General features: G+C 55.8%; 1 protein-coding gene across 3 annotated transcripts in view; it reads right to left on the bottom strand.

Moving 5' to 3' along the window:
• The window catches only part of PPP2R2C (protein phosphatase 2 regulatory subunit Bgamma), a 138,967-nt gene that overhangs the window by 27,764 nt on the left and 97,882 nt on the right, over positions 1–13,321 (bottom strand). The gene's annotated exons all lie outside the window — the stretch shown is intronic.

A 13,321-nucleotide genomic window follows, 5' to 3' on the forward strand; every position in this document is an offset into this window, starting at 1 on the left:
GAGAGGGTGAGCAACTTGTCCAGGATGGCTCAGCAGCGAGGGGTAAGGCTGAGTTTCCATCCACTCCTCGTGGCCTACAATAGCAAATCCGAACCCCTTGGTGTAGCATTCAAGGCCTGGCACTCCCACCCCACCCCCCCCGCCCCACCTCCACCACCCTCTATCTCTTCAGTTTCAGATCCCACTAGTCGCTCGGCCCTAAAGGTACTTTCCTCTCTGACAGCGATACCCTGGTCTCTGACTCCCCAGCCCTGTGCGGGGCTCTGCCCAGGCCGTTCCCTTTGGCTGAAATGCCCTCTCCTCCCCCTGCATCTGTGTGTGGGCCCTGGCATCAGAGTCTGGGGTTTGAGTCCCAGCTCTTCCACCTGTTGCCTGTGCAATCAAGGGGGAAGTTCCTTAGCTCTTCGTGCCTCGGTTTCCTCTTCTGTAAAATGGATCGACAGGGCTAACACAGTCTTGCTGTGAAAATTAGAAGCGGCAAATCCCCTTGCTCGCTGTTTTATATATCACAGAGCTCAGTGAATATCAGCTGCCATTATTATCTTTTATTGTCTGGAAAGAATGGGATGGAAACTCTGAGACGCCTCCTGCCATCAGCTCTCCCTGCCCCTCCTGCCAAAGCCTCAATGAGAGACATTTCCTGACTTGTGTAAACGTGAGAGTTCATAAAACGTCCGAAAGAATGCTGAATCTGCGTGAGGCACCGAGGAGGGTGTGTGTGCTCACGATATTGCGTGCTCAAATACTGCTTCAGGAAACCCATCATTAACCAGACACTCAGAATCGCATAAAAATATCGAGAGGAGGGAAAAGGAGCCCGAGCTGCGAAAAACTGCGGTTTTCTCGTACGATAAGCAGCAGAGATTAAATCACGGAAAATGAGACTGAACCGTAAGAGAGAAAAAGCCAAGACTAAATTCTCTCTGCAGAACTCGGGCCACAAACATCAAAGGAGGGACACCAAAGTGGCCAGGGCTCCAAGGAACGCTGGCCGGCCTGGAGTCCCGGTGGGGTCACTCATCAGGGGACACGTGTTTACTCCGCGTTTCACGGAGAGACGACTTCCGGGGGAACAGGACTCAGCGGGATATGGTGAAATACCTTGCCTGTTTCGGCTTCCCATCAGAGTGGGGGGAGGGGGAGGGGACGGGGGTACCTGTCCATCCGCCCGATGGCACTCGGCGCAGCCGGCTCCCTTATTGCTTTCCCGAAGGATGGAGGGCAGAAGTGACAGGTGCCATGCGTCATTCCCAGGCTGGAGCTCTGAGAGCCAGCACGCGGTGTGCATGACACTTGGCCATCTGCTGTGGGACCCGCGCCTCGGGTCACCTGCTATGAAATCCCCCTCGGCTGTTCCAAGCCTCAGAGACTTTCAGATCACCTGTCCCTACACACAACCCACCCTCCTGACCCCCTCAGCGTCCAAAGCCAATTCACTTTCCCACCTCGAGATGTTCTAGAACGCACCTCAATGGACGAGGAGCAGAGGCGTGACGTCCGAACCCCGGACGTGGATCGCTCTGCCTCCACAACGACCAAAACTCTGACGCACGCAACGACCCCTGTTGCCCAGTTTACGACTGTCGTTCATTGTGAGTCACGGCATGAGCTCAGAAGCCGTCCGCCCACATTTACCAGATGTCTGGCTCATGGAGACTGAGGCTAGTGTTTATGAGACTTTTCACAGAGACGGCCAGGCTGGGAAGCTGTGTGCACTGGTACCAGAAAGCGCAGCGGGAGGGCCCGGAAGCCTCCTCTCCCGGCCCCCACGTGCTGCTCCCAGACTCACGCGGGGCTCAAGGCCAAGCAAATGGGTGTGGCCTCTTTGCTGGATTCCAGAGTGCACGCTTCCCGTGACCCCATCATGCTTAACCACTCGTGACAGCCTCATGACAACAGTCGTTAGAAACAGGTACGAGGTGTGATGGCTTTTAGAAGTACACGGGGGCACAATCAGGTCTGCAGCGAACAGGCCTGAACCAGGTGACACAGAGCTGGCCGAGGGTGATGCGCGGGGACCAAGGGTCCTGTGTGTGGGCTCGGGAGACAGAGCCTCCAATGCCCGGGTCCCACTCACAGCCCAGGACTTACAGCCCAAGCATCACTCCGGAAATCTCTTGCTGTTTCAAACAAAGGGCTCTGGATACAGTGGGTGCCAGGGAAAGACGGACGTGAAACGCATTCCCGCATGACCCGGGAGGAGGAAGACCAAGCCATAGTGGCAGCGGATGTGCTGGGGCCCCCGCAGGGCAAGGGGTCCTTGAGTCCGGGCAGGGGGTCCCGCGCCTCTGCATCCCAGGGCCAGAGCCATGCCTACATGTAAAGGACAGCAGGGCATCCTTCGGGGCATGGCCACCCAGCCTGATCCCCTGTGATCAGCCTCTCCAAGACCTCCTGCTGAGCCCGCCACAGGACCCGCCCTGCACCTGCTACCTGGCTCCTCCCGGGTGCAGGCGGGTGTGTGAAAGGATTAATTGCCGAGTGGGGCTGTCACTGTGGAACTCCTTCATCACATCACAAAGCCGGGCCTGAACTATACCCCAAACGGAACGCACAGTGCAAACGCTCCTCCTTGACTCACACCCATGTGGCCTTGTGCACGTGGACTGTGAGACATTTGGTCCAAACGTGACCTGATGTGGGGGCTTTGACTCTGGCCAGCCCCGTGCTGGGTCAGAAGCCGGGGGCCCCGGGCTGAGCATCCGGTCTCAGCTCTCTCTCGGATGCTCAGGGCCGCACGCAAACGTCACTTACAGTCCTCAAGCCTCAGCGTCCCCCATTTGCGAAACGAGGGGTTGGGCATGATCCCGGAGCACCCTCTCATTGGGAGGACTGACCCCCAGGTGGCCTTCCCCCATTTCACGGGCAGCTGCATGAATCCCACACGTACGCAGCACCTCACGAGGTTTACGGCATACTGGCCTCCCTGGGGAACGAGCGTAATTAGACTCATCGGCAAGCCCCTCCCCCTGGCAAAGCCGGATGAATTATTCATGTTGTTTTCCATATAGCTGTGCTCCAACTGTGTGATGGGCGTGCATTTAAACTCCAGTCACACCTTGGCAACTAAGTTTGCTGACCAGGTAGGTGGAGAGAGGAGCAGGTCATGGAGGGAGGAGGAGGAGGAGGAGGAAGAGGAGGAGGAGGAGGAGAAGGAAGAGGGAAGGTGAACCTGCTCGATGCCACACCCCGCAACTGAGCACCAGGTACTTTTCCAGGAAGGCGTGAGGCCACCAGGGGCTGGGAGAGGCAGGAGGGAGCCTCCAGAGGGAGCACAGCCCTCCCAGCACCTTGACTGCAAACTTCTGGCCTCGAGAACTGAGATTTCTGTTGTAAGCCCCACCCCACCCCCACCCCGCCAGTTTGTGGAAATTTGTTCTGACATCCACGGGAAACTCATGCTTCCCGGGAGCCGGGGAGCAGTGGCCCGGCCATTGCACGAGTACCACAGACATCTCGTCATGCTTATTTGTTCACTGCCCAGCTGCCCAGCGAGGGCAGGGCCCTGTCTGGATCGCTGCTGCACCTTCGGTGCCTAGAGGAGTGCCTGGCACATGGCAGGTGCCCAGTGAACAGCCGCTGGAGTCAATGAACCAACCAGCCCGTCTCAGGCCCCTCCAATCCAGGCTGGGGGTGGGTACAGGAAGTGTCAAACCCTCTCAAGGGGAAGAAGCCCTTCACGTGGAGATGAACAGTAGGGCTCAGGGAGACTCCAGGCCAGGGGAGTGGTGGTGGAGGGGTCCTTTAAGGAGGGGACTGGCACGGGGCACCTGGGTGGCTCAGTCGGTTGAGCGTCTGACTTCGGCTCAGGTCACAATCTCATGGTTTGGGAGTTCAAGCCCCACGTCGGGCTCTGTGCTGACAGCTCGGAGCCTGGAACCTGCTTTGGATTCTGTGTCTCCCTCTCTCTCTGCCCCTCCCCTGCTCGTGCTCTGTGTCTCTCTCTCACAGAAATAAATAACTCCAGCCCAGCTTCACATCTGTGTCCTGCTCAAACCTCTCCACCGGTGAATGCGTTGTACCCCAGCCCGTGGACGAGGAAATAGAGGCTCAGCAAGGAAGAGCCACTCTCTGGGGACTCGGCAGAGGCGGGGGGAGGGCAGCCTGGGACTGAGTCGGATTCCAGAGCTGGCAATACACCCACTGTGTGATGGGGCAAAGCAGAGCAGGGGTGAGAAGCATAAACCCTGGCCCCTGACAGCCTGGGTGGGCATGGAGGGGCCAGCGCCCCCTGGAGGAGGAGGTCTCTGGCTCCTCGAAGCCTTTGGCTCCTGCCTCCATGTCATACGATGAATCCCTCTTCCTTCAGGGCCCAAGTGTGAGTGGGTGTGTTGCTCTAGATCCAGGGCAGGCAAATGTCTGTAAGTGGCCAGACAGTAAACATTTTAGGAATAGGAGCCATAAGATCTCACCTCGATACTCAACCCTCCTGCTCTATCGGGGTCACAGACAGCATGTAAATGAATGGGAGTGGCTGAGAGACCATAAAACTTTATGAACAGGTGGATTTGGCCCCCAGGGCTGTTCTCTGCTGGCCCAGGGCCAAGAAGAAGGACCACGATCTTGATTTTGTAGCAGGAACCTTCCCTCTTGACCCCCACACAGGACCAGTGTGTAAAACAGCCTCGCTGGCCTGGCTCCTCCCCCAGCATGAGGATGTCCTCCGGCGCCTGGCACAGCCCTGTGAGCTCTGGCCCTTGCCTGGGGGGTGTTGGCGGAGCTCAGAAAACAGGCCCGTTTGTCCCGCCCTACAGCAAAGTCTGTAGCTCTTATTGCCAAGGACACCGGCATCTAATCCAGGCAGGCCTTCTGCTGAGTCATCGGGTTTGCAGAGATTTTTATAGAAACTCCTTTATCTCCTGCTGCCAAAGGCACGGTCTGATGGCCTGAAGCCAGGCAGGGTCACATCAGCGTGGAGAACCGTTTGCCAGCCCTCGGTGCCCGGAGCTGCAACGCCAGGAGGCCCCACACGGAGAGCCTCTGACATGTCGGGGAGAAGGTCACTCCACCTCCAGCGGCCCTCCTTCTTCTGATCTTCGTCCCTCCCACCTGTGCAGGGTGTGGGCACAGGCACAAAGCGCCACACTCCTCCACCGGCCATAAGATGAGTCCGGCACATGAAATGAATAAACGTCACTGATTTGTTTGAGAAGGAGCTCAAGGGAGAAACGGATATGAAAACAATCCCATCAACATCAGAGAAGGACACAAATATTCACTAACATCGGGACAGACTTCAGTGGCAAGGTCACAAAAAATGGCTCTATGAAGACGCAGCAACTAACTGAGCTTGGAGACACTGTCACAGCCTCAGAGAGCCGTGGAGGGCAGCCCCCGGCCCTGCACCCACAGGCCAGGCACCTTGCATCCCTGTGGGAAAGACCGCCCACCCTCCACTCCCACGAAGGAGGCCAGGGCAGGGAGTGGCTTGTGCAGGGCCAGGTGTGGAGCATGGGTGAGCGGGGACAGAGTCCTGGCTTCCTAACTCCCAGGAGGCGCTTCTCCCCGCGTGCCCTCTGTTCTGGACTAAGTGCATCCCCACCCAATACACAACCGCAGGGCCCTGCTGCTGGGGCACACTGGACTGGCCCGTGACCCTGCAAGGTGGGTGCCAACAGCGTGGGTGGGGGAGTTCAGTAATGAGAAGGATGCAGCCTTGGGCTCCATTGATTTAACTGAGCAAAGCATGGTTTATCTAGATGTTTCTGCGGGAACAGGCAATCAGGATGGGAGAGGCGGTTCCCATGGTGACTGAGCAGCTAGCGAGTGAGGACAGAGGCAGTTCTGCCAAGGACCACGCCACGAGAAGCCTCCCTGACAGGCTCTCCAGGGACACTGGGTGTGCAGGTGCCCCAGAAGGCCTCCTGCACACGGACACAGTCCTGTTGGGGCACAGCCAGCTGAGCTGATTTTTTCAGAAGATTTTCTCCAAGAGATGCCCTAGCTACAAAGATGAGCCATGAGCACTCTGGCCAAACCACGTCAGATCCTGTATGAGGTTCCTGGCAACATTTGCCTCTGTATGAATTTGCTCGGGCTGCCACAGCAGATGTCATAGATGAGTGGCTTAAACCCACCCTAGCAGACTTGTTTTGCCTTAATCACCCATTTAAGGACCAAATGCAATCCCATTATGAAGTCCTGGGGTTAGGACTTAGGACATCAACATATGTATTTTGGTGGGACACAATTCAGCCCATGACAGCCTCTTCCCTTCTCTTCTTGGAAACTTACTGTGATGGTGTGATTCTGCTCAGAGAGAAGAGCCTAATCGCCGGAGCCATACAGGGCCATGGAGAGAGGGGGATTCTGGGTAAACGTTCACTGTACAAGCCCACTGAAACCCTTGTAGGTCTTCTCCATGTGCTGAGCCAGTCTGCACACTTCTACCACAAGCCAGCTTATGTCCTTCCCAAGTACTTGGACAGGGAGAGAGCACTCAGTTCTGAGTCACAAAGACTGGGACTTGACAGGCCAGCTCCACCGTAAACAGCTGTGTGACCTCCAGAAACCTTCTCAACCTCTCTGCACCCTGCTTTTCTCATCTGTAGAATGCATTGATAAAATCTGTTTTGCAGGGCTACGATGAAGATTTAATGAGATGACGTAAGTCAGAGGCCCTAGCAATTAAAATAAAATAAATTAAAAAAAGTGATGTGGAGATACGTGTGTTTTTTTAAAAGGCCCCAGTACAAGGTTAGTACCTTTAGCAATAATTAAAGTTTATCAAATCAGAATCAGAGGCTTTCTCTTCCTCTGGAAAAACACAAAGTTAAGCTGGTTGCCAGGTGTGCAATAATGGACCCCCCCCCCAAGAAAACAAGGACTTGGGGGTCTGTGCTGAATTGCATGCCTTGGCTCCTAAGAGCTGAGACAGAAACCCTAGGCAAGACAGTGCTGGGACACACACCCGGGTGGCTAAGAAAGGGCAAACTGGAGCCCATCCTGACCTCCTCTCCCAGGGCTTCTAATCCAGCAGTGACACCAGAGAGACCCACGATACTCCCCCAGGAGAGACACACAGGGTGTACGGGATAGGATTTTTGGCAAGGCCCTGAGCTGGTGTGGAGATTCGGGGAGCCAAAGGCATCAAGCCGAGGACTGAGAAGAGTAGGATCATCCGAGGGAAAGCGGGGGAGTTCCACATGAGACAGACAGAAGGCTGAGGAGCTGTGACACGGCAGCCAGCTGGAGCCCCAATGCGGGGAGAGGGTGGGAGACGGGGCTCCAGACTGTGGTCAAGGGGGTTTTAATCAGGAGTGTGTCACAGAAATGCCATGGAGGCCTTTCAGGAGGGATCAGAAGCACGGCAGAGTCTCACGTCCCCATGATTAGAGGGTATGTTAGAAACCTACAGCTGTTGGGACACCTGGGTGGCTCAGCGGTTTAAGTGTCCAACTCTTGATTTCAAGTCAGGTCATGATCTCATGATTCGTGAGTTCAAGCCCCACATCGGGCTCCGCGCTGACAGCGTGGAGCTTGCTTGGGGCTCCCTCTCTCCCTCTCTCTGCTCCTCTCTCTCTCTCTCTCAAAAATAAATAAACTTAAAAAAATATATAAAAAGAAACTACAGCTATGGCCTGCGCACTCAGCCACCTGTGTCACCTCTGCCACCAAGCAACCCCTACTCTGTCCTGCAGTGCAGTGAAAAGCACCCGCTCTCCCTTAGGATCCAAGAAAAGAGCCAGGAAACATCATTGTACTGATGGGGCTGGACGGGCCATGGGCAAGTGCACCCACTTCTCCGAGCCCATCTCCACACCCACAAAATGGAAGGAATGACAGCAACACAGGCGAGTCGCTCTAAGGGTTTAAGGCACAAGTGCCTGCAGATCGAAGGTGGAGTAACGGTGGCTGTTCTGGGGTTGTCACTATCATGACTGAGAGGCAGTGTGGCATGACAGTGAATCGCATAGGTTCTGCATCCAGAGGCCCCAAGTCTGAATCCTAGGCCCTGACACTTCCCAGCCGGGTAACTCTGGGTAATTACTTAACCTTCCTGTGGCTCACTTTCTGCGTCTGCGAAAGGGGGATGTCAATAATGCCTACTCCACAGTGTTGTCAGGAGGATTAAATAGATTAATACTTGCAATGTGCTTAGAGCACTGTTTGCACAGAGTAAGTGTTCAGTAAGAGGTGACAGTGGTGTGCGAGGTGGTGTGCGAGGTGGTGAGGAAGATGATGCTCTGGCGGACAATGGAGTCAGCACCACGGACAGCTGCACGAGAGCTGGGTCCCGGGTCAGCACCATGGACAGGTCCGTGGGCGCTCAGCTCGGGGTCAGCACCAAGGACAGCTGCACCGGGGCTCAGCCCCTGGGAAGCCTGGCCTTTGCTGAGCCCCCAAAACAGTCGTGTGCTAATAGCTTAACGACATGCTTCCTGGGTGGAAACTGATTTGGGGGATTCAGACTCAAGCACTTCTGAGCAGATGCTCCTGTTCCTTCTCTGCAGAGTGGTACTAGGGGAGGATGGAAGAAGGTAGCCTGGAGGGTGCCTGACAGCAGGTCAGGGCCAGTGTGGGCTGTCTACAGTACATCACGCCCTGTGCTCTCCAGCCATTCTACCCTGACAGCCCCCAGCACAGGAGTCACACTCCACTGAATTGACAAGAAAAGCAAGGCTGAGGAAGGCTAAGTGACTGGCAGGGTGGCCAGTGAGTGAGGCAGGCTGGGTGCCAAGCTTCAGATTTTTCGTTAATCACAGACCCTGGCACGTGGAGGGGCCTCAGCAAGTCCCTTCCTTTGCTCTCAGCATGGGGAACACTCCCAGCCCACAGGCAGCAGTGTGCTGACCGAGGTTTGGAGCCTTTACCCCTAATTATTGCCACACCATCCCACCTAGCTTCAGGACCTGCTCTATAAATGGCAATTAGGAATTTGTTCCAGACCAAGGCTTGGTGCAGTGCCAGATTCCACCATGAGAAATCGCTCAGAGGGGAGAAAAATCAATTGAACCATCTTCACAGTTCTCCGAGTGCTAAAAATAAAGCAGAGGCCCATCAGCTGAGACCCTCTGTGCAATCTGTTACCTTTAAGAAGCATCAAGCTCAAGAAAAATCGCTCAGAGCTGCCTGTCTCAAATGTTGGTATTAAAGGACGTGAGAGGTTGTTTAAACAGATGTGGGCACAGTGCTGGACTAAAAAAGGGGCTTTGACAACCAGAAACAATGCAGGGATTTTATGAGAACCAGCCTTAAATATCTGAGGATCTGTTGTTCAGGAGGGAAATACTGGCCCCCTGCTGGGCCCCGAGTACTACCAGGCCTTTCACGTGCGTGATTTCTTCATTCCTTACAAATATCCTTAGGATAAGGAACGTGGCCCATTTTACATTGGTGGAAATTGGTGGCCAAGGGGGTTAAACAAGGAATCTGAGCACAGGTCTGCCAGACCCCAGAGCCCAGACCACTGCTCTTTAGTGTTCAGGATCTCTGAGGCCCCTGGAGCCCAGATTCACAAGGAGGTGTCTACATCCCTAAGACCAGATGGAGACTGGAACTCCTCCGTCCAAAGTCACCGTGTACGACCATTCATAAGCACCTGCTATGTGCTGGACCCTGCATTATACATGGGGATACAGAGAGGGCTAAGACTGGGTGCACTGAATCTTGAGGGTTTCACCAGAAAATAGAAGAGGCGGTCATATTAAGAGACGAGGAAAGCCCAGTGTGACCAGGAAGTGTGGGCCCAGAGGGGCTCTGATAGCCCAGGAGGGGTGCAGAGTAGACAGAGCAGAGGGGGCTATGGGTGACACTTATGGCCACATGGCAGCCAGCCAGGCTGAGAGGGAGCAAGAATGATCCCAGGAAGGACCAGCAGAAGACAGAGCACCCCCTCTCTTAAACCCCTCCCATAACATTAAGGGAAACCTAATGGCCTGAAGGTGTACATAAGCCTGATACACAGGAGCCTGGGGAGGTGGGCGGGGGCTGGTTATGAAGAGCCCTAGGGCACCGCTGAAGGATTTCAACTTTTTCCAGAAGCTGACGGGAACCACTGAGCTTTAAGCAGGGGCCTGATGAGGTCAGATCAGAGGTTCTGATGAGCAACTCTCACAGCTCTGCGGAGGGCCGGCTGGCTGGGCAATGTGGGATCCGGGCAACAGGCCAAGCAGGAATGGTCCAGCCCCAGTGGGGCCTTTGGCAGAGAAGGAGAAGAGGGCATGATTCCAGAGCCGTCCAGGGGGGAAGCGGAAAGGGCTTGGCACCTCTTTCTAGCTTGTGGGTGAGGGAGAGGAAGGAGACGCTGCATCACGTGTGTCCTGTCACACAGAGGGGCTCAGTAAGCACCAGGCCCCCCCATCCTCTGCTCAGAATGACCAGTGCTCAAATTAGCAGAGGAAGGGGCCTCGGAGTGAGCTTTCTTACCACCTTTTCTCACCGGTCAAAACGACACCCACCATTTCTCCCTTATTCAAGAAGCTTTCCCGTCTCTTAAAACCTTCACTACAAAGCAATTCTGCTTAGACTGAAGGTGTTACATTCCGACTTGCGGAGGTGGTACCACAGCAGCGAACTTCCAGTGGCCTTGACATTGAACAGCAGTGTCAGGGCAAGGCAAGGCACCAGAGGGCGAGAGTCGAAGGAATGGGAAGCCCCAGGCGCCGAAGCCCCCAGGAGTTACGGGCACAAGATGGGTGTCCAGATTCGGAGCAACTCCCCAGCTCAGCAGGCCTTGCCGGCCTCCTCCTGCGGTGGAAATGAAACACCTTTTCTAATCACTCAGCCGCGTAGGAACCTATCATCACACCCGCAGCCGACAGACCTGACCTTCCCCGCCAGGGAGGCCAACCTCCACGGGGCGGGTGCCGGTCTCTGCTCCGGGCCCCCGTGTCCTGTCGCTCTGGTGGCCAAAACAGCAGCGGGCCACAGGGAGCGACGTACAGCGTGGTTCCCTGATGAATCGGTCTGAACGGGAGGTTTCCACAACCACCCACCCCTGGAGACTCCACTCCACTCCTTCTGTCTGCCTCCAGGGTACTGTTTCCACAGGCGGGGGCTACCCGGGGCCCAGCTCTGCAGGACGCACACTCCTCCACCTCAAGGCACGGGCCCGTCTTTATATTCCGATCAGCCAGTTCACCTTCACAAAGTTAAGAGGCAGCACACACGTCTAACGTGCCGTTATGTGGCAGGACCTGCAGCCAGGGAAGACTCCTGGGTCCCCAGGGAGACCCCCCAATGACGCGTGCTCCTCTCTGGTCACTAGCCGTCTCCTCCTCACCTGGCCTAGACCTTAGGGTCAGTCGTCGTTTTTGCCATTGCCTGCAAGGCACCCTCACTTGGCCAAACAACCGCCCCGGCTCACGCAGCCCCCACCCAGCCCACACCCGCGGCCACGCAGGTAGACAGGGCTCGACACAATGCACACCGCCGCGCCCCGTGGGCTCATGGTACTTGTCCGCTGCTTGCATGGACGTGCTGGGTTTGTCACTTGTTCCTTATATTAATGGTTTATTGTCTGCTGGCTCCAGGGGGGCAGGGGACTTTGCCTAGCTAATTCAAACGTCTGGCACAAGTAGGTACTCAGCAAATACAGCCGTGAATGGTGTGCTCCCCAACACGCGGACGGGGCGCAATCTGTGTGTTTAAATAGGGCAAAGAGGCACAGCCGCCAGTGAGGACTCAGGACAACTGGGCCTGCAGTCCTGTGGCGGATCAACCCTCTTCTCTTACTCACAACTAGCCTGTTCCAACGTCCTGTGGCCACGTTGGTCCAAAAGGCAGTCACGATACGGCCTCCTGCCTCACTACTCCACTGACTCCTGCTCATGGCCGTGACGCTGCCGGCCCATCGCCGTCTCTCCCTGGATCTCCCCGCTGGGCTCCTGGCCTCCAGCTTGCCCGCTGGAATCCAGTCCACCCACGGCACACACACGCAGCCCAGGACGCCCCCCGGGCTGAGCAGTGCTGCCCCTGCCCCATGCTTACAGTGCAGCGAGGAGAGGGGCAGGCACAGCCTTCCCAGCACAGATTCATACACTGAGAAAAGTCTCCAATTATTTTCCAATCCATTTGATGGAGAAGGGAGAAAGCCTCCATTCCATGCTGCTATGCTCTGGCTTCAAGCACGTTTTCATCTCCATCCTTGACTGAGAACCGGCCTCCAACAGAGGCTGTATCCACCGTCCAGCTCGGCCGCCACGGGTGGCTGTTTAACTTGAAATCTGAATTAACTGAAACAAAACTAAATAAAAAGCTCCGTTCCGTGGTCAACCTAGCCACATTTTAGGTGCTGCCCCAGCACACACGGCCGGCAGCTACCTACCAGCCTGCCCAGAGCTGGGATATTTGCACTATCACAGGAAGTTGCGCTGGCCGGGGCGGAGGGACGATTTTATTCCCGCTGTCCTGTTCTCATAGCATTTGTCTTCACCATTTCATCCCGCTTGTGATAGGTCATAGGTTTTATTTTCACTTATGGCAGCCGCATTTAGAACACGTTAATTTAGACAAAAAGACAAAAAAGAAAGCAACTTGACTTAAAGGAAATTAACAGAGGGGCACCTGGGTGGCTCCATTGGTGGAGCGTCTGAGTCTTGATTTCGGCTCAGGTCACGATCCCAGGGTCGTGGGATCGAGCCCCGAGCTGGGCTCTGTGCCGAGCAAGATTCTCTCTCTGCTCCTCCCCTGCTCACGCTCTCTCTCTCTCTCTCTCTCTCTAATAAAAAAAAAAAAATTTTTTTAAGAAAATGAATAGAAACTAGAAACATTGGGAAAATGAAGGAACACAGACACAGGAGCAGGCGTGAGGGGGTTTCTGGAACCACTGACATTAGGAGCCCGGCCCCTCCCAGCATCCTCGCCCTGCCATGCCCACCAAAGCAGCGCAACGTCCCTGACGCGGAAGGAGGCCCCCACCGGCAGGGCCGAGTTCTTCCATTGCCCCTGTGTCCCAGGGCTTGCACGGGGCCCAGGCCAGAGGAGGCACCAGGCCTTAATGGCTGAATGAATGAATGATACGCTAGCCCTTACACGGCTTCAGGGCTTTACAGGTTTTAAGGGCTGTGGGCATTCACAATGCTACCGAATCTTCATAGCAGCCCGGGAGTGGAAACCAGGAGGGTGGCTGCAGCGGGCAGCCCAAGGGTAGGCCAAGCCGCCTGGGGCCAGGCCTCGGCGGCCTGAGCGCGAGTCCCAGCTCTGCCCCTGTCAGCCCAGCCCCCCCGTCTCCCGGAACCTCTCTTTCCTCATCTGTAAAATGGGCTGATGATGCGTAACCGCTTCGCAACTTTCACGCCAACACGCACACCAGGCGAGCTCACGACGGCAAACGGCTCCGTGCACCGCACGGCGCTGGGAGGAAGCACCTAGGACGGCC

Source organism: Puma concolor, chromosome B1, assembly GCF_028749965.1.
Source record: "Puma concolor isolate L17-30 chromosome B1, mPumCon1.1.hap2, whole genome shotgun sequence".
Classification (NCBI taxonomy): domain Eukaryota; kingdom Metazoa; phylum Chordata; class Mammalia; order Carnivora; family Felidae; genus Puma; species Puma concolor.